This window comes from Scleropages formosus, chromosome 5 (genome assembly GCF_900964775.1).
Source record: "Scleropages formosus chromosome 5, fSclFor1.1, whole genome shotgun sequence".
NCBI classification, from domain to species: domain Eukaryota; kingdom Metazoa; phylum Chordata; class Actinopteri; order Osteoglossiformes; family Osteoglossidae; genus Scleropages; species Scleropages formosus.
In genome coordinates this window covers 15,680,225-15,700,878 of record NC_041810.1, presented here as the reverse complement: position 1 = coordinate 15,700,878, position 20,654 = coordinate 15,680,225, and the positions used below count along the sequence as shown (strand labels likewise).

The window sequence follows — 20,654 nt, the reverse complement described above, 5'->3', positions numbered from 1 at the left end:
GTGTGTGTGTGTGTGTGTGTGTGTGTGTGTGTGTGGGTGGGTGGTTCCAGCTTTGCGGAAGCAGGGAAGTGTGCAAACACCACAGCCACCTTTCCACTCAGCATTATTTTACCTAGTTTTTTTGGTTTTCTCCATAGTTACCCAGAATGCTCCAGAATGTCTGTGCACTAAAAGGTGACCATTTGACCATCAGCTGCTTTCCAAAAAGATGGCAGTACAGCCTAATCTGACATGACTGTATGTGGTGACACAGTAATTGTCAGATTGCAGAGCGAGAGAGAGAGAGAGAGAGAGAGGGAGAGGGAGAGGGAGAGGGTGGGTGGGAGGTACGGGGGGGAGGGAGAGAGGAGCAAGTGAGATTCACTCTCATTCTCAGCATCCAGTCTGAGCGTCGCTCTACCAGGAGGAGAGCTGAAGGAGAGAAGAGGAAATAAAAGGATAAAAATCCACAGGCAGCGTGAGCTCCCCCCGCCACCCTCCCGTTTCCCCCATCCACCTCCTACCTTTCTTCCGAACGCGGGGTCCGAAAGTTTGCGCGCAGGCAGCCGCGCCGACAATGGGCTGAACGTCCGAAAGGCTCCGATTCCGACAAGGTGGAGAAGAAAGCAAAGGCTGCCTCCCTTTCAAGGAGACCCTGTACGCCTGGAGATCTGCCTGAGAGCCAGGTGGGGGGGGAAGGCATTGACACCCAACCAATGTAGGATTCACAGGGAATCTAAGGAGTGAAATACATCAGGAAAAAACTAAATTTTCCAAAGGACTCAAGCCCTTTCTCAAGATCGACACGCAGAGGTTCAGCTGTGTGGAGGTGGATTGAGCTGCTCACTGGAGCAACGCACTGTTTTCCAGCAACAAATCTAGTGGACTATTGAATCACAAAAGGGATTTCAAGGTAAGGACCACAGCTCTCCTCTAATTACCTCGGGTGTTTTTGAACGCTTGGAATTGATTCTACCAGCAGACCCCTGCTAACAGGCAGGGAGGACAAACTGCCATCGAGGGGAAAGTCACCCTGCACTGATTTCCCCGCTGGAATACTGGAATAGGAAAAGTTCACTTCTGCCCCTTTTTTTTCTTCCCCCAATTTCACATTGTGTGGAACTGCTGTGGTTCAGGAGATGCATGGAGGGAGCTGGAAACCCCTTGAGAAGGCAAGGTGCTATTCACTGCACCACCCCCCCAGCATGGAGCTGATTGTCAGTAAGGCAGGCAAGGGGATGTAATTACTGGCAAAGTGTTTGTCTTCATCTGCATGAGTGATGTGGGTATGGGGGCGGGTGGTGGTTTCTGGGCTTACGCTAGGAGTTTCAACCCCTGTCATTCATGTGCTTGCATCCATATATACAATATAAAATACACATGTATCTTTGTCTCAGAGGAATTACCCCAATAACCTGCAGAATCACTTCGCAATGACTTCCTAGGAGTTATTCAGGGCTCCTCCTTGGAAGACAGTTGCTGTCTTATCCTCTGTTCACATAACGCTTTGCATAAAAAAAGATGGGCATATGAACACATGAGGTAGAGTGAAATATTTTAAGTCTTTTTTGCAGTTATTCATTTTTGTATACTTCCAAATGTTCCCATCTCTCTGGCACAAGCTAGAGGACGGATCCCAAGCCTTTTGGTCTGGTGCTGTCGATTCACATCGATATCAAGGGAACGGACAGGCAGTTGCCTTCTTGTAGAGGCATGTGAAAGATTCATGGCTGCATGAGCGCCTTCACTGCCCTGAAACATTCAAAATTTAATAATGAATAGTCTCCACTGCTGAAACCCTTTGCAGCTTGGCATGATGATGACATCTCGTAAATCGCCTGCACTCTCTGTGACAGTTGCCGTAATTGGTGGCGGTGGGGGAGTGCCTTTCCGTAGCCAGAGAGGTAGACATTCACCGGTGAAGACTAGTCCTCTTAGAATACCTGCAGCGATATGTATTCCCAGAGATGGAGAAGCAGGCTGTCTGCCAGGGGTGTGGGAGTAAGGGGTGTGGAAGGCTGTCTAGGCAATTGAAGAGACCATCTGCAAGGCTTTTTGAGGACTGCAAAACAAAGTCACTCAAGCAGTTACTTCCATGGTTATTTGTGCCTGGGGTGGGCAGCTTGTTGGGCTGCATTAGGGGAGACTGAAACAAAGACAGATATGATTGGTCACTAGCAGTGGTTTCGAAGCAAAACCTTAGGGTTGGACTTAAGCATTTCTGCTGTATCTCACGTCCAGCTTGGACAATCTCGATAGGTGAGGTTGTGTGGTTTCGGGTGTCTGGATAGAGAGACTGCTCCGTTTAAAACTGGATTAAGTTAACCCAATGAGAGCCAGCACCGGTGTGTCTGCTCCTCCTGCTACATGTAAAAAGCAGGGAGGAAGGTCTCACCAGAAAAAAAAAAAAAAAAGGGGGAGGGGGGTCTCCATCTGAACCAAGTGAGCATACTCCCCTTTTCATTGCTTCAAAAGATGACCCAGCCCAAGATAAGTCCATGTGTGGAGGTAGTGACCCTTGTGAGCTTAGCAAATCCTTTCTCCTCTAGGGCTGTTGTCTTTCCGTAAGTATTTCTGTTCCTTTTCCAATAAAACCTGGTACATCCTTCTAGCAACTCCATTTACCCCTGGGGATTCCCTTTTATTCTCAGTTACTTAAAGGAGCTTCTATAAAACCGTTCCAAATGTTGCTTCGACAAGTCCCTTGCATTCCAGGCAGGCACAAAGTTTTACACTGGTTGTCTTGCATTAACTTCCTATTCAAAGAGAATTGTGAACAGCTAATGTGCTCATACAGTGAATTGTGGCAAATGACCAAATGAGGTTAGGTTTAGACATACCAAATTATTTGACTTGTATTTTCAGTCATATTCAATAGCCCACGCCCCCCCCCCCCCCCCCCCCAGCAAGTAACTTAAGGGGGGAGGATGGGGAGGAGGTCTGATTTGTCAGATGCTGAATTAGAGCAACATGGTTTAAAAAAAGCTGCCTAAAAACAACCATGATTGAAATGCGCTATAAAATCTGAGCAGTTTTTGTTTGAATATGCATGCGTGTGTTTAGTATTCCTGACTAGTGACTCTTCATGCTGATACTGACTCCTACGTGTGCCACATTTTTCTTGTTACTGGTATGTGGGGGGGGAAACTGCAGACGGATGCAAACGCCAGAAGGAGCTTCCCCTTTACTCTGACAAGGTGCAGTCACACATACTAAATGTGTATATGTGCAAAGCTGCATGCACCTATGTGTGCACACACGTATAGGTGCACAGGGAAACTGGCAATGACTTGAGCTCCACCCCCCATGATATTTCTTCACCAGTATTTTTTTTTTTTTAAATGACACTACCAACACACTGTAGATCTCATTTGTATTAACAAAATACATCCCTTGTGGATGCTAATCTTGCATTCATTCAGGACCCCAGCTCATAAACTCAGAAGCTGCTGTGCACATGGATGTTTTTTGGAGAATATGTTGTCAGCAAAGTAGGACTTCCTCTATTAGATTGTAGGGGGCGCTGTTCTACAGTGATACTCAGCAAGGAGGGTCAGTCTGGATAAAAGGACTTGTATAGTACAATGCACAGTAGTACAGGAATATTTCTCAACCCATATGCACACTTCTTTTTTTTTTTTTCCATTTCCTGAAACTCATCCTACTGCAAAAAAGATGCCAAAGCTACATGCTTCAGATTGATGCTAAATAGAATTCCAATTGCATTTTCCATTGAAGTGCAAATTATCCAGATCCCCTTTCAGGCTCCTGCATTGCTGAGCCATCTCATTCCATAAGTAGACTTCAGCAGATCATCTTTCAGTTCTTGGCAATTAAGTCTTGTTCTATAACATGCCATCCAAGAATGTCAATAGTTTTCTTTGAATTTTTATATCTGGCTCCCTTAATGTACTTGTTTCAGCAATATTTCCATGGAATTTCCCTAAAGTGAATTAGTTTGATCCTGTATGAGTGCATAAGTAATATGAACTGTTGACAAAGTACCAGTCTAAACATAGGGCAGGATGTATCTTATTGTAGGCATATTTTTAGTTGGGGAAAAAAATCAATATTCCTCAAATGTCATCTTGTGAGTGGCTGTTTTTATAGGTGAGTTAATATTTGTGCTTATTTTCATCAGGGTACACGGATTGCATGGGAAATGTCTCCTTTCAGACACCAGCGATGTGCTGCTCTTTAGAAGTGGTTCTTACCGTTGCTGTGGTTTCCTCTACAGCACTTCTTGGGGTTTATGAATGGACTAAACTGTTTGTAAGTGCGGGTGGAGGACACTGCAGGAATTTCTCACTGGACACGTGTCAGTCTGCTCCATTCCCCAGGAAGACCCAGAGTTGCATACAGCTGGGTGGTGTGTAACCACCATGGTGAGAAAAGGGATTTGATCTTCTCTGGATCCCCATTGATAGGGGGGCGCGGTGGTGCAGTGGATTGGACCGGGTCCTGCTCTCCAGTGGGTCTGGGGTTCGAGTCCCACTTGGGGTGCCTTGTGACAGACTGGCGTCCTGTCCTGGGTGTGTCCCCTCCCTCTCTGGCCTTACGCCCTGTGTTGCCGGGTAGGCTCCGGTTCCCCGTGACCCCGTATGGGACAAGCGGTTCAGCGTGTGTGTGTGTGTGTGTGTGTGTGTGTGTGTGTGTGTGTGTGTGGTTCCCCATTGACCACACACATGATTAGGCCTCAGCGCATGTGTTTGTACCAGGAAATTGCCCATTCACGTTAAGATAGCTTCAGATGTGCAGAGAAACTTAGTCCTGGCTGATCTTTCCTCAGATTGTCCTTTATCGTGCTGCATGAAGTGGATGGAGACACCTGTCATGTGAAATCGTTGAAGGTCACTCTAGGTCAGCTGGCCATTCAACATCCTACTTGTAGGAATAGTCAAGTTACAGAAGGTCAGCTGTTCTGCAACAATGCAAACTGACCAGATCTGAACTGTTGTTCAAGTCTGTTTTAATGTCCAGCACAGTGCATTCTGTTGCTTTTCAGTTGGTTTGACAAGCATACCCAAAAAAATTGGAGTGGCTCTTGTATCCATTGGGCCTGTGGTAAATGAAGCACAGGGCTTAATATTTGTCTTAAATTATGCCCTTGCTCTGCTCCACTTTGCTGAAATTTGGGAGAAAGGTGTAATGGGTGTGGGTACATGCATGTGAGAGTATATCTCAACCACGGGAAGAGTACAGATTATGTATTAAACTGAAGCAAAAAAGTGGCCCAAGACAGAACTTACTGATTTAGCAGACACCATTGTCCAAAGTGATTTTGTTATTCTTTCAACCGATTCTTATACAAATTGTCACTAAGATATTTGCATACAGCCCTGGGTGGTTTTTACTCCGATTCAATTAGCCCTTTGATCAAGGGCAGTACAGCAATAATATTCATTCTCTAAGTGCAAGGTGATGGCTTTAATCACTGTGGCACCAGCTGCTGATCACTCACTTAAAATATTATTCATACAATAAATGAAAACTTGACCTGTTTATACATCTGAATACTATAAATTGTACCAAATCCTTGAATAAGCATGCTATGGTAGGAGGTAGGGTTTGATCCTTAGATCCTGGATCCTTAAATTGCAAGGCAATAGATCTGCTACACCACTTGACCACAAATGTTTTATCTTCAAACAAAATAACTGTAAAAGGCTAAATTCTAAATTATTTGTAATATGAACAACTTGGCTTCATGGATGTTAACAAGGCCTGGTCATTCAGGGAATGTTGGGAAGCGTAAGACACGCCGTCAAATGTGAGCGTCTAATTTTGTGTGATTGTCCTGTCCAAAAGGGCGGTCTGACAGCTACGCCACAGGGTGAGCTTGTTACCAGCAGGTTGCCATGCAAACCGCATCTCGATGGCAGTGGGCAAGCCCATTGGGAAGGATGAACACTAGAGGGGGGCCTGTTTTTTTTTTTATTTCACACCCATCTTGAATGATTCCCTCCAGCGACAGCTCTGGCTGCCTCATCATGTTTGCAACCTCCCTTAAGTGAAAGGCTGAAACCAGCTTCAGCCTATCAACCCGAATTAGTGTAGGTCACAAAGGGTGACCCAGGAATGAGAATAGACGGCGGGGGGTTGTGTGTTGAGTGGTTGTTGTTGATGGAGCCTGAAGCATGGCATACTGAATTTTCCATGGGCTGCCTCAGAGACTTCAACAAAGGAACTATTGGTACTGACCTTGGACTGAGGCCTATTGCCCTCTATCTCTCCCACCCAACTGTGGCATTGAGCAGCTTGAAACCTTCAGCATTTCCATTAAGGGAAAGGCCTCAAAGACCTTCAGAATGTTCTTGCATCAGCTTTCCTGTTGACAATGTTTAGCATCTTCATTTCATCCGGAAGTGAAAGGAGTGGGGAAGAACTGCCAGGTTTGCCTTTTGTGAAGGTTAATGATGCCATCTGGATTTATTTACCTGCCTTAATGCGTTATCAGTTTATTCAATCAAATAGTATTGACTGGCTGTGAATGATTAGAATGCAGTGATGTGTACCTGCATAATTATGGACTTATTATAGACTGAATTAAAACTGGAATATAACATTTTCATTTGAGCCACTGGGATTTCATTTTTCTATACAGGCCATAATGGAGTTGTTAATGTTTTATAACTAATGGGAAATAAAATCAAACACAATTTAATATAGAACCAAAGCAGGTAAAAATCTAAATGAAGGACCTGAGATAATATGCCTACCTACTTTATTACCCTTGGTACTGGTCAAACTACCCAGCTGTACAAACAGGTAATGTGCAAGTAGCTTGACGCACAAGCCTGTTATGAGAAGCTGCCTTAGACAAAGGTGTCAAGATGACTAAGAGCAGAACTGTCCTGAAAATCAAATGCCAGCCTTCGTATAAGGGGAAATCTGGATAGAGAAACATCAAGTCAATTACATGTAACTTTTCCATTAGATGGAAATCACAATGGGTCTTCCGTACAGAAAAAAAGTTTGCAAAATGTTTCCTGCAAGTCTGGAGATATATACATGCAGCTCTGCATCTCCAGAGTACTTCATTGCAAAAAAAAAATGCAATAGGCAAGTTTCAATAACGGTATCTACAATGGCTCCTAAAATCATATCTTAGAATGGGGAGATGGCTGGTTGCAAGCTTTTCCCCATTCTGAGTATTGGCAGAAACCCAGCTGTGTCAACGTCAAGCAGCATGCTTGTGTGGCCATGGTGACTACTGTTGCCCCCCCTCCCTTGGTGTCTCCATGTAATGCCTACAAACTCTTGAATCAGCCAGCCTCCATAGGGACAGCCTGAAGTAGTTGTTAAACTTAACATAAATATGACTATTAAAAACTGCTTTTTGGAAGTAGAGCTTGCTAACTTAAATGGGAGAACAAAATAACTAAAGACTGAATGTGAACTCATTCTACTTCCTCCACAATCTATTCCTCAAGTTTTAGAAATGTCAGACTTCCTGCCGATGGTCACAGGACATATTTAATAAATACACATTGTAGAACAGCTCTCACCTGCAACTGGTGCCCCATCAAAGGTACTAAATATGTGTATTGTATGTACCCCCTATGCACATAAACTAGTGGAAAATGACCCTATAGGATGTACTTTACTGACAGGATCTCTTTTGCACCTCCTCTTTGCAAATGTTTTCCCTTCCTCTGATGTTCAAGTAAATGGTGCATGTTCTGGACCAAACAGCATTCAACTCTCATTCACTGTGTAATTCAATCTGTATTGAGTTTGATTTTTGGTTTTAGATCGCTCCAACTTTAAGCGCTTCATCCTGAGAGTGAAAGGGATCAGATATTGAGCACTCTGGGGATGCAAATGCTGTGCTCTGTACTGCTTCCTGGACAGGGAAAAGGAAGAAATTGGAAATTATCTGACAGAATAGGTACCCAGCACAGGTGTTCAGCTTGCAGACATCACTGCTGTAATCAAGATGAGCACTGCTGGTATCTCCTTTGGTGCTGAGGGGGATATTTACACATGCTGATGTGAAGACAAATGCAATACAAATGTTCTGGCTTTTAGTGAAGTGCCAGTTTTTTTGGTTTTAAAACCTGATGTAACTGGAGATAGGAATGGCTAGATCTGTGTTTCAAGCCACTGATAGCACAGGGTCCCAGCAACATGTAGGAACATCACATTGAGAAGTTGCAAATGCAGCCTTATGTATAAATCAAGGTTCAAAGGTTAAATTTGTTTTGCCAAAAATGATGACAAAAATATACATTTCAATATTTTGCAGGGATGATCACATAGCTCTAAATTCCTAAAGGGTGGTCAGACATGACATCCTTTCAATTGTCTTGCTCAATGTTTTCTTTCATGCGGAAATGTAGTAATCTGCATGTTTGCAGAGGGACCTTCAGGACTGCACCATGGCACTAAAATATTTTCTTGCCTTGCAACAAGTCTGCATTTAGTATTTTCATCAAAATTTGGGTTGCGGTTAAAGGAAATAGATGGGGACAAATCAAATGTTTTGTTAAAGGTTATTTAAATGGTTGAGTCATTCCCTCTTCCAGTAACCTTGTATACCATTGAACTACCAGAAAAATATGTATTAGTGCCTTAGGTTTAGAATATAGCTGAGATGCACCCAGGAATATCCTAAAGTTGACTTCCTTTGTATCGCATTCAGTAGTCATTCTGTTCTTTAAGGTGCCAAGGTCCACTATCAAAAACAATTTTATAATTAAAGTGTGTAAACTAATTGAGGCAGGCATCTTGAAGGACATTAGCTGATCTTGCTAGCTGGTTTCTTACAAAATGATCACAGGCTGTGTAGAATAAAAACCAGCTCATGAATTGTTCTGGGAGACCTCAGCCCCTTCCTCTGGAATTAAAACTTCCTGACCACTTGCTCATTCAGTAACTCACTCGTCACATTTTTACCTTATACAAACGGTGCAGAAGCATAGAAACCTTATTTACTCAGTATGTAACAATCCAAAAGAAATGTGTTTTGAGGAAAATGTTAAAACGTTGTGTGGGGGGCGCGGGGGAGCAGTGGATTGGACCGGGTCCTGCTCTCCAGTGGGTCTGGGGTTCGAGTCCTGCTGGGGGTGCCTTGCGACGGACTGGCGTCCCGTCCTGGGTGTGTCCCCTCTCCCTCCGGCCTTACGCCCTGTGTTGCCGGGTAGGCTCCGGTTCCCCGCGACCCCATGTGGGACAAGCGGTTCTGAAAGTGTGTGTGTGTGTGTGTGTGTGTGTGTGTGTGTTAAAACGTTGCCAAAGCTGAGCTGCCTTAATTTTGTGGTTTCTTCAGGTGTTCGAGTGTTTTCACGGGACTCCTGGGTCTTCTCTTTGAGGTGGTATGACTCCAGACTCTTGGATCTTGCTGTACATTCTGAAAATTGTTTTTAGTTTTCTTGTTTGTTCCATAAAATTGTGGATTGAGTGACCAAAATTCCCTCTTGGACTTGTAAGTGCTGGCTGGTAAACTTTCTGATATGCAGAGCTACCTTTTATGCTGGTGTGCCACAAACACATGGGAGGCGTTCGGTAGGTGAAGCCTTTTATTCACACGTGCGGTACATTCTCTCCTTGTTTGTGCTGTGTTGTGCCCTCTGTGCGGGGCATCAAGACTTCGGCATCTGAGGTGCGCATTTCCTCCATCTCTCGGGACGGCATCCATCTGGAACTCCTGAGTCAGTCCCTTTTTGGGAAAACTGTGTAAAATTGGGCCAGTTATTACCCACAGGTGTGGTAAAGTCACTCACTCCTCCTTACCACCCCCCTCTCCCCCAGCCTGGGCATGCCACAGCTGGTTTTTGTTGTCCTCCACTTCAGTATCAATTGCCCTGGACAGCTGTGGACCTGCCTGAATTTGCAAGTCATGCGTACTTCCCTCACATTATGGTCTTGCACTGGAGCCTCTTGACATCAATTCTTAGCATTGTGTATTTGCAGTTTCACCTCCATCAAGGTATCTATTGGATGAGGCCCCTCATTAGCATAAGAGGCAGTATGCTCTTCTGTCACCCGGGGCTATGTCTCCTTAAAAGGACCATTATTCTGTCCTTCTGCCAGCTTTATCGTTAAAAGCTCGGGCTTTTTGAGCGATATTTTGACGAAGCCATTTGCTTTGCTGCATGTATCTTGCCCAGTCCCAGAGTGCAACGGTCATCTGCCAACCTTGTTCCTCATAGTAGGTCACACTGACAATGTTGCAAATTACATGCGCTGCCTCCAGCAGGTAATTCAAACCCAACTGGGCCACAGCCCTGATTGTTTGCATACACCAACAGGAAGACTTCATGTAACTTTTTGACCAGCTTGTCTCTGAAGTGCACATTTTGAACACAGCAGGCTTTAAAATCTTTCCAGAAGTATAAAAACTCATAAATTACACTAGATCCCTAGTTTAGTTCTACAATTGTGCCAGGTGGTGCATAATCAAAGGCTGAATCCCTACCTTGATTTACATTACAGCACCTGAAGAAATGACCCTCACTTCATCTCCATTTTCAAAAGTAGTTTTTCTCCCCCCTTTTCTTCCCTCTTAGATTGTCTAGAGCAATGTATTTCCTGGATGCCATATTAAATTAGTTTTCTTATCGCCTTTGCTGTCCAATATGCATAAGAGTAGGGAAGAGTGTGGTGTGAGTGAGCACTGCCATGTGTCAAGGTGCCCTGCACAGGGTCTGGATATAGATAATAGACTGCAGATGTAATGTCTGAAAGCTCCCCTCAAACACACAAAATAGCTTTTACCTCAATTTATATCTAATGATCTGTCAGCTTTTATACTAAATCATATTGGGCTGCAATGACTCAACTGCAAAATGCAGTTCAGTTTTCACCAAATCTTTTTTCCCCCCTCAGATTTGAACCTACTGCAGATTTGTACTAAACGGAGACTGTGCAATTGAGTTGGTGTTCCTGTGATGAACTGGTATCCTGTTTGCTTAGCCTTGGACCCCATGCTTCAGGATAGACTCCAGACCACTGTGTTCATGAGTTGGAAAACGTAAAAATGACCACAGTGATCACTAGTGTCAATGGTAAATATTTAATATTATGGTAATCACATCATGCTGTTGACGTTTTCCTCAATAGGTTGTACATTACATAGTTAGTACCAATGAGTGAAAGATCTAAGGCTAAAAACAAAGTGCTTGAACTGCTACTTCATAAGTGTCCGAAAGCCCAGCCCACCTTGAAGTGCAGAAGTTCATCTTCAAAACATCCAAAATCCATTTTTCTGTGCAAAGCAGTCAACACAAATGAGCTAACGAATCAAAATGCTGACCTTTATCTGTCTGTGTGTGTGTCTCTCACTCGGTATGGAGAATGCTGACCTCATCACAGCACCAACATTCTATCTTGCCTGCCAGAGCTCTGTAAATTATAAATCAATGAGCTTGCATTACAGTTAAATCCTGCTTCCCAGGGCTCTGCAGATGATCAAACGAGGAACACGGACTAGTAGGGTTGCCAGACCGCTCCTTTTCTGGGACCACTGTCTAGATTCTGGATCCAAACCAGGTCAGGCTGGCAAAAAGGAGTAGGTTTCACTTATCGGTCCATAACAGACAGAAGTGGGTGTCGTATGCAAAGAGCTTTTGTCTAACACTGCTCCTTGAGCACGTCATGGAAAAACAGCAGCACAAATGGTCGTAGGTTCAAAGATGGCACTGTCCTTGTTCCAAACTAATGACATACATCTTAGATGTGCATATTCAGAAGGCATTTTTCTCCAACCCAATTGCTCAGCAACAGAGGGAGTGCAATGAGGACAGTGGCAGATCAAGTTGCTCAATTATTTAACAGGAACTGATTATAAACCTCTGAAAGACACTTTCAGCATTTCAAACCCCATGCTTTCAATGCTTAGGGGAAAAAAAAATCAGCCTTGTAATTTCTTCAAGTACATCTATGCAGGCTTACCATGTCTCTGCTTAAGGTCCTTCCAGAGCCGTGCAATTGGCACACTAGACAAAAGGGTTCAACAATCATTCACTTCAGCTGCAGAGACATGCAGCCTTGCTGTTTGATTGAGGGCTCTTCAGTTCTTAAAGTTTTCACCTGAAAACTGACTTTCTCTGCATTAGGAGGATAAAATACGAACCCCATCAAGTGAAGCAATTAATGAAACATTTTCTGTGTTCTGCCAAAATTCTTGGTCATACCACAGTACAATGTGGCTCAGTGTAAAATAACTGCTTAAGTGTCAATTAACATCACTGCAGCTTGAATGGTGCAGCTTTATGAGAGATCCTTAAATGTATAGATTGTTTAGGCTGGTTGGATGATGCTTGCAGACTGCAGTTTTAAAAATTGTGCCACAGATCCCCTGTGGGACTGAGATCAGGAGTTCAACCGGTTTACTTCAAGGCAAACATGTTTTGTTTTCGAGCTATACCAGTGTTGCCTTGGGCTTGGGATGGTTGTCCTTCTGGAAAGTGAACTTTCTTCCAAACTTGTTTCTCAGGATGTAGAACTGGGAGTATTTCCTTGTATTTTTGCAGCATGCATTCTTCTGTTTTACCATGATGAAAAGTTTCCCCACAGTATGATGCTGCCACCACCATATTTTACAGTTGGCAATTGTTTCTAAATATATAAAAATATCACAACAAACTCAGTGGGCCATTTGTGACCAAGTAAAATAAAACAATTGCCTAGGGTTTAAATAATTCTGCAGTATATACTACCTTTGAAATGTGTAGCTTCCATATTAATCTACTCATAAATTTAAGCCCTTTCACAGTGGAAGTTACTCTTTCAACTTGTAAATATCTTGATCAAAGGTATAGCTTCAAGAGTGGGAATCAAGACTTGTCCTTTAAACTTCACGGTAACTATGGGTATTTTGTGTAGAGATGTCTAAACACCTGTAATGCAAAAAAAACTGTAAAATAACCTCCTATTTCCACTCTGGTCCATGTCACTGTGCAAACCCCACCTGTCCATTTTTTCATGACAGACTTTACTAGAACGTCCTCAGTGTCTCCTCATAGCAGGTGATTCTTAGCAGTTTCAATCTCTTGTGCTTTTGACAGTTTTGGGGATTATGATCTTCCCAAAAGACAACCCTTCTGCCTTCTGTTTGCTTTTTTTCTTTTTTTTTTACCAGCTGGATGTGGTCTCAGAATTTCGCTGTATGCCGCACTTCTATGCAGCTACTTGTAAGCCTGAACTGATGATTGAAATCATCTTACATGCCTGGGTTTTCATATTCAGTTTATTTCTGCAGTCCAAGGCTTGTGAATAAATGTTTTAATATTACATTATTACTACATCTTGATAAGAAGCAGCAGTAGCAATATAGTGGTATTAAGGGTTTAATGGAGTGAAAACATCCATTTGTAATAGTTACTTATCCTAGTAGCTGGTTCATTATAGTGACTCCATTGTAGAGTAAAATGTTCCTCTGATGCAGTAGCTGTTACAATGACATTATAGTACAGGAGAACTTACTGGGGCCCAAGTTTCAACTCTTGGCACTGTGAAGTTCTTCCCCAGAGCTCAAGAAGCAACATTAGGGAAAACTTGAGAGCATTTCACCATTTAATGATACTGACCTTGCAACTTTCTTGTAGTCCTCTGAGGGTCTGTCTGGTTTATTTACCTCTCCTGATTCTTCTGTCCCATCTGGGGTAAATCAGGCAGCTGAAACAAAGTACATTTCCATGTGACAATGTAGTGAAAGTTTCGGAAATTTACGAGACCTCCCTCATGACTCTCAACTGCTATTAACCAGCTGCTGCTATGAAAACTACTGAATATCCCATAACATCTTTACATTTTCTTACTTATCTGATCATTTCTGTAATGCTACTTACAATGTTCAGCTACTAGTTACCCAGTTAAACAGCTGGGAAACTTTACTGGAGCAATTTAGGATAAGTGCCTTGCTCAAGGGTACTACAGCATTAGGTGAAATTCAAACCAACGACCTTCAGATTCAAAAGCAGCAGCTCTAACCACTTATCAGCTGCTTCAGACCCTGCTAAGAGAACCAACAGAAAATCTGAACTCTGGTTGCACTTCTTCGTTGGCTGAACTGCTAGAGAAACTGAATAAAATTTAAATTGTCCCCAGGCCATGAAAAGGTTGTTTTTGGGTTACTTCTCTTTGAGCAAAAACAGGAAATTTCTCTTTAACCTTCAAGGCACTGCATATTTACTTTCCATTATGCAGTGCCATTTATTTACTTTGATTTATTTATAAAATACTTAAAATTGGTTACAATTTGCTGATTGAACAGTGCTGTGGGGAGGACTGCAAAAGAAACTTAACTATTTAGGTCCAGTTTATTTTTCTAATTGCTTTCGACAGCCAGTATTGTGTACCTTGAGCCATTCTAAAACTGACAACTGTTTGATAAAATGGCCAATGTAAACCTTTTCGTTAAAAATACACTACTGGGTTTGGAGTTACAAGTTCCATGTCTCCATGTTTCCAAGGGTTTTTTTGCCCCCCCCTGCTGCACAAGTGTGACTTAGTGGCACTGAGGATATTGCTCTCTGCAGGAGTGTGTGCACAAGATGCAGTTGCACATCAGTGTGACACAGACCCTTGTTCCTTCAGGTCTGCTGTCCTACCCCTGGGTCTTCTCAGTTCTTGACATGTTATCAGACAATGTTCATCACTCAGATATGTTAACATTGGTTTATATTGTAAACACAAGTGTTATGTTTTGGAATTGATTTTATCTTAAGATAAATGGTACCTTCTGAGAACAATATAGAAATTGAGTCCGTTTAACAAGTTGCACTATCAGCTCACTTGATACATTTGTCGGAAAATGGAAGAGGCAATGGTTGAACACACACTAATCCATTTAGCAGACACTTTTCTCCAAATATAGAAATATTAGCTGGATCTTTTTCCTAAGGCAGCTGAGTATCTTAAGTTTGTGTACTAAGCTACTTGAAATGATTTACTTGCTTTCACAAGTAAATAATTACTGGAGTAATTGACTAAGAACCTTAATACAGGGAGTTACACTGGGAGTAAGGATTGGAACCTGGGTCCTCCTATAGCAAGATGGAAAAACCTAAATGTTACCTCCTGAACTGCTTGGATTTTGGCATCCAGCACCTTGGATACATTATCTGTGACAAAAGATGTTTGTATAGGCATGGTTTTAGTTTCCAATTTGTTTTACCAGAAAACAAATTGGTAAATGGTCTCCCTGCATCTAAAAGTTGGAAGAATACTAAATTGGTGCTTTAAATGTCTACCGATTTAGCATTTGAATTTCAAACCTATGGAAGCATATTTACAATGATAGTACATGTTTTGCAATTCAGTGTGTGTGCAAAGCCAAAATCTCTCTGCAGAACTCATCTTCTCATTGTAATGCAGCTAGATGTGCCTGTTTGCAGCTCCCCTTCATTCCAAAGGAACTTATTCTGTATGTTGTGAGCAGCTTCCTGCTTTGCATGAATAAATATGAGCTACAAAAAATCAGTTCTTTAGTGTACTATCAGATCAATAGTAAGCAAAGACCTTCTACAAAGGCTGCTAGCTCATGGCCATATTTGATAATTTCCCCTCTCTTGTGCTCACCCCCCTCCCGGGACTTCATTATTTCCAACTGTTTGTAAGCTATTGGAAGAAGTGCATGGTTTAAGCTGGAGGAAGTGTCTTTGAGTCATACCACCTCTAAGTGTGATGGAGAAATGTTAAACAGGTGGCGATGGGCTCCATTTGGCTAGACCTGATCTTTGTCAGAATGGGCAAGATCATGGGTAAATGGGACCGGATTATAGCTAATATTGTCAGTGTATTTTGTGGTTTACACTAGCTGCTCTTTAAGGTATCCTTGGAATACCATGGTGAGAAACTAAGCTTCATTGTCCTTTGCTGTCAGCTCACACATTTCAAGAGGCTGATAACAGGTCTTACCTCTTGGAACATGGGTGCTGCATCAGCAATTGTAGCTTCCTGCTTGCAGGTTCTGTTTTTGCTTCATGCTATGGCTCTGGACCCTAGGGTAAGGAAGGAGGTCATTGGCAAGGTGACTTTTGTGAGGCAATATACTGCACTGCAAAGGTCAAATGGATGTCGCCAAATGGATGTCATCGCAAAGATGAGCTGTTGCACCTCACTCAGTCATCTTCAATTGCACTCCCCTCTCTCTCTCACACACACACACACACACACACACACACACACACACACACACACACACAAACACACACACACACAGTTTGTGTGTGTTGGGTGGACAGGGACATCCAGGACTCTGTGAATAGAGTACTTTTCTCACTTCTTGCCTTTCCTGACTGCTGAGGGAGGCGATCGGCACTTGGCCCAGCGCTGGTGGCACTCCAGGGAAAGCAAGTGAGGGGTAAGACGTGTGTTAAATTTAGATCAAGGGCTGCCATGTCCAGGGGCAAATGCTTTGAGGAACAGTCATTTTTCATCCTGAACAATGACTTTTGAGTACCTCGTCCCTTTTTCGCTTCTGCTGCCAACTGTGGATCTGCCTTGAAGATACTCAGAAGTGTACCTTTTGATTCCGGGCGAATGAGAACGTGGCAGATGTAAAACGGTACTGAAATCCATGATGTTGGATTAGAATGCTTAGAATGACTGCCTCAAAGTGGAGGCTCTTCAGTGTGCTCTTACGGTTTCTTTATAACAAACTATCCCTAACAATCAAATTGAGGAGTTTAAATGGGGATGGTTCACACTGCTTGGAGGATCACCTTGCCATCTGAAGGCAAATCTCTGCTACTGCTGCAAAACGCTTGATCAAGGTGCTTACCCTGAATATATACAGTGAAAATGAGTTACAAATTGGTAAATAGCTGCATAAATCCTAATTCAGATGGACTATGGTGCAAACTGAAACAGTGTAGGAAATTTAGCGTAATCTCACTAAGCTATGAGCCGCATAAAGTTTATGCAAATGATTTCAAACACCAACTTTGACTTCAGTGGAAATGAATCATATATTGTTTCTCAAACAATGGGTCCTTTTTACATGGGTCATGCATTGATGGTATACATTTAGTTATACTGTTATGCAGTTCAATTTCCTCCCCCCTCTGTATAATGTACTATAATGCATCCTAAAAAAAATCATATGCACTAAATTAACATGTTTGTCAAAAACAAATGGCTGCACTAAATGGACACATCCACAAAATGCACTATGAAAGGCAGAGGTCTATGCAAAATTTTCATTACCATAAGTCATGATTTTAGTGTTGAATGACACTAGAAAAGATGGCAATGAATATGCCACGCCCACGCTGCCGAGCCAACGCGGAACACCTGGGGCGCGGCACAGACCAATGCATAAAAGGCAGAGTCAGACCAGGAGCTGACGCGGAACCTTGTTCAGCCTTGTAGCTTGCGACTTCCTTACCGATACTCTACTCCTCCCTGATCCCTGAGTCCTTTCCTTTTCCCGTAAGCCTAGTCCTTAGTCCTCGTACCTCCTTATGATCATCGACCTCTTGCCTGTGTACCGACCTTCCCTTTCGGATTGTCCCTGTAATGACGTTCGCGCCTCGAAGACCCCTTGCCTGTTCTGTGACAAAGTCTCTCTAATTTCCCTGAATAAAGCACGAATTCCACTCCGCACTTGGGTCCGCCACTTCCTTCCGGAACCAGCCATGACAGAATACATAAAGCTTTTCAGTTTATTTAAGCTATTCAATTTATCTGAACTTTCAAAAGCGACTTAGTGTTGTATTTGTACAGTAAGGTCCTTACACTGACATACCCATTTAAAAATCACAGCCGGGTAATCTCTATTACATCAATTCAGGGTAACTGCCTTCATCAACAGTACAGCAGCATTGGTAAGAACTAAAATGCTGATCCTTTCAATTCAAAGTAACAGTTCAAACTGCTGTTCCACCTGCTGTCCAAACAATAGCTGGAGACTGTCCCTCATCCTTCATTCATGATGCTTAGCAGATCTCAAAGAACATGTCAGTGGCATGTGGCACAGCAGTCCCTTCTACACTGTAGTCATCAAAATAGAAAACGCAGTCCAACTCTGATGGGCTGACAGTACAGGATCCCCTGATTGACTGTTTTGGTTTGTAATAATGTGTCCCCTTTGCAGTTATCTCTGGTTGGGGGGGAAGCTGTACATTGTCACTGAAAGGGATGTGCGTGGCTTCTGCTCTTTACTCCAAATGCATTTTCTCGTCTTAATGGCCACATGCTATTTACTTGACACTGCTGTTTCTGGAGGCAACCTTTGGCCTTTCTACTTCTCCATAATTCTTACTGAAATGGTTGTCTGCTGCTTATAATTGAAGTTTGTATCCTCGAACAGGAATGATGCACTTCCAGACAAATGAATAATATACTTGTGCTGTCAGTTGGTGTAACACGTAAAACATTACATTAAAATTAAACCTGCTGAATGTGGCAGTTTTAACACAAACCTTTACTAATTTTAACTAGATCTTACGGCACAGTGTTATTCTTATTGACATTAATGACATATAAAAACAGGAAACATCACTAAACTATTACTGAATCGAGAAGGCAGCAAACAAAGTAAAAATGTCAGTTTTGTGATGCATGTAAGGCAAAATGTGCTGATGATCATTGAGAGCCGCATTAAAGAACTATATTAGTGACAGGGAGAACAAGTGGGAAATGTCAGGTGTGTTTTGTAACACACTACTGATGAAATGTGTACAGGAGCTTGCTCTTACTCCCACACTTGTTCTGCATGTCACACTCGTGCTGAGGTTTATTCGCAGCAGCTGCGGTAGGTGACAGCCGTGCTAAACTTGTGTGGAGTTGTGTGGATCTTTTTTTTTTTGGGGTGGGGTGGTGGGGGAGATTATACTTCTCTATGCATCAGTGAACAGGAGCAGATAACTCTCAATCCTGATGCACCGATTATTCTGCAGCTGTAGACACATCGCATGCTCTTAGTTAAATGGCTGAATAAACTTTTAGTTACTTGCAATACTGTCGGCCTTTTGAGATTGTTTAATCCATCCCTGCCACCTTACTTGTGAGTGAGAGAGGCTTGAGGTGCCTGTCAAGCTGAGTCAAAACTCACTTATCCTGTGGTTTCTGACTATATTAAAAGATTCAACTTTAAAAGCAAAACTGGGCCTAACATCTGACTTTTAAACAATTCCAATGTTACTTTGTTCCTCATATCACAATTGATAAAGCATAATTGGTATCCCTTGACTGATTGGTTGTTGCAGAAATCTTGGATGTAGCAATCACAAAAATGACATCTTATTTCAATACAGGCTGTCATGTCAGGTTCCGGAAGGAAGCGGTGGACCCAAGTGCAGAGCGGTTTACGTGGTGTATTCAGGGAAATCCAAGAGAGGTGGTCAAAGAACAGGCAATTGGTCTTCGAGGTGCAAACGTCATTACAGGGAGAATCCAAAAGGCGAGGTCGGTACACAGGCAAGAGGTCGATGATCATAAAGAGGTACAGGATCGTGGGGACAAGGGACGGGATCGGGGAAAGCGTTAGGAAACAGGAAGCAGAAGCGTTAGGAGGCTGCAAAGAACAAGGCTGAACAAGGTTCCGCATCAGCTGCTGGTCTGACACAGCCTTTTATGCCCCATTCTGCGCTGCGTCCCAGGTGTTCCGTGTCGGCTTGAAGGTGTGGGCGTGGCACAGGCAGTCCTTGGCTTATGAACTTTCGGCTGCATACAACCCATAATCACGAACCACGCCTGTAAAACCTATTAAAAATTTGAGTTGCATACGATAATTTGTAATAACAAACGGGCACTACTTTGCGACGCACATCAAAACATTGCGTGTCTACTGTGGTTTGTTGACTTGTGGGCACATGAGCCTGATGTAGAACAAAGACTTCATTCTTTTCAGTTGGACTGTCACGCCCACAACCTCACCCCAAACGTCGCACCTGCCGGAAATCAGAGCGGCAGGATATAAAGAAGCCGCGCTTGCACACCCTGGTTGCAGAATCTCATTGGATAAACCAGTCTCTCCGGCACTCTTGACTGAAGCCACCACAACCTAGCCATCCTTCCAAGTCCCTCGTTTTCCTCAATCCCTCGTTTTTACTCTCTTAACAATGGCACCAAGGTGTAAATGTAACGCAAGTGATGGTGATGCATCAAAGAAAAGGAAAACAATGATGATTGCTTTATTTCACTTTAGTTTCAATCAGAAAAAGTTGAAATGCCAGCAAACATTCCGGAAGGAAACACACACACACATTTTCAGAACCGCTTGTCCCATACGGGGTCACGGAGCCTACCCGGTAACACAGGGCGTAAGGCCAGAGGGGGAGGGGACACACCCAGGACGGGACGCCAGTCCGTCACAAGGCACCCCAAGCGGGACTCGAACCCCAGACCCACCGGAGAGCAGGACTGCGGTCCAACCCACTGCGCCACCGCACCCCCTGGTCCAGAAGGAAACATTAGTTTAATGTTTTTATACCTCAGCACACATTCTCTCTCAATACTGTTCATAGTTACATTTGTGTTATTGCTGTATTGTTGTATTATAGATGTTTTAGTGTATCCAGAAATTTTTCTTTAATGTTTTAATGTATAGAAAGCTATACAATACAAGAGAAACATTTGACTATTAGATATGAACCATACCTAACTGTTCCCATTAATGTACAAATCCGACTTGAAGACAGACTTGGGAACAGAACTCGTTTGTAATCCGGGGACTACCTGTATTTAACTTCAAGTTGTGCTAAAACAATTTTACTGCCAATAGA

At 43.0% G+C, this 20,654-nt stretch overlaps 1 long non-coding RNA gene across 1 annotated transcript in view; it reads left to right on the top strand.

Moving 5' to 3' along the window:
- Nucleotides 1–838: 838 nt before the first annotated feature.
- Nucleotides 839–20,654, top strand: part of LOC108938749 (uncharacterized) — a 130,765-nt gene continuing 110,949 nt past the window's right edge. The window contains exon 1 of the long non-coding RNA XR_001966455.1: nt 839–892. This is a non-coding gene — a long non-coding RNA (uncharacterized LOC108938749). The remainder of the gene's footprint in view (nt 893–20,654) is intronic.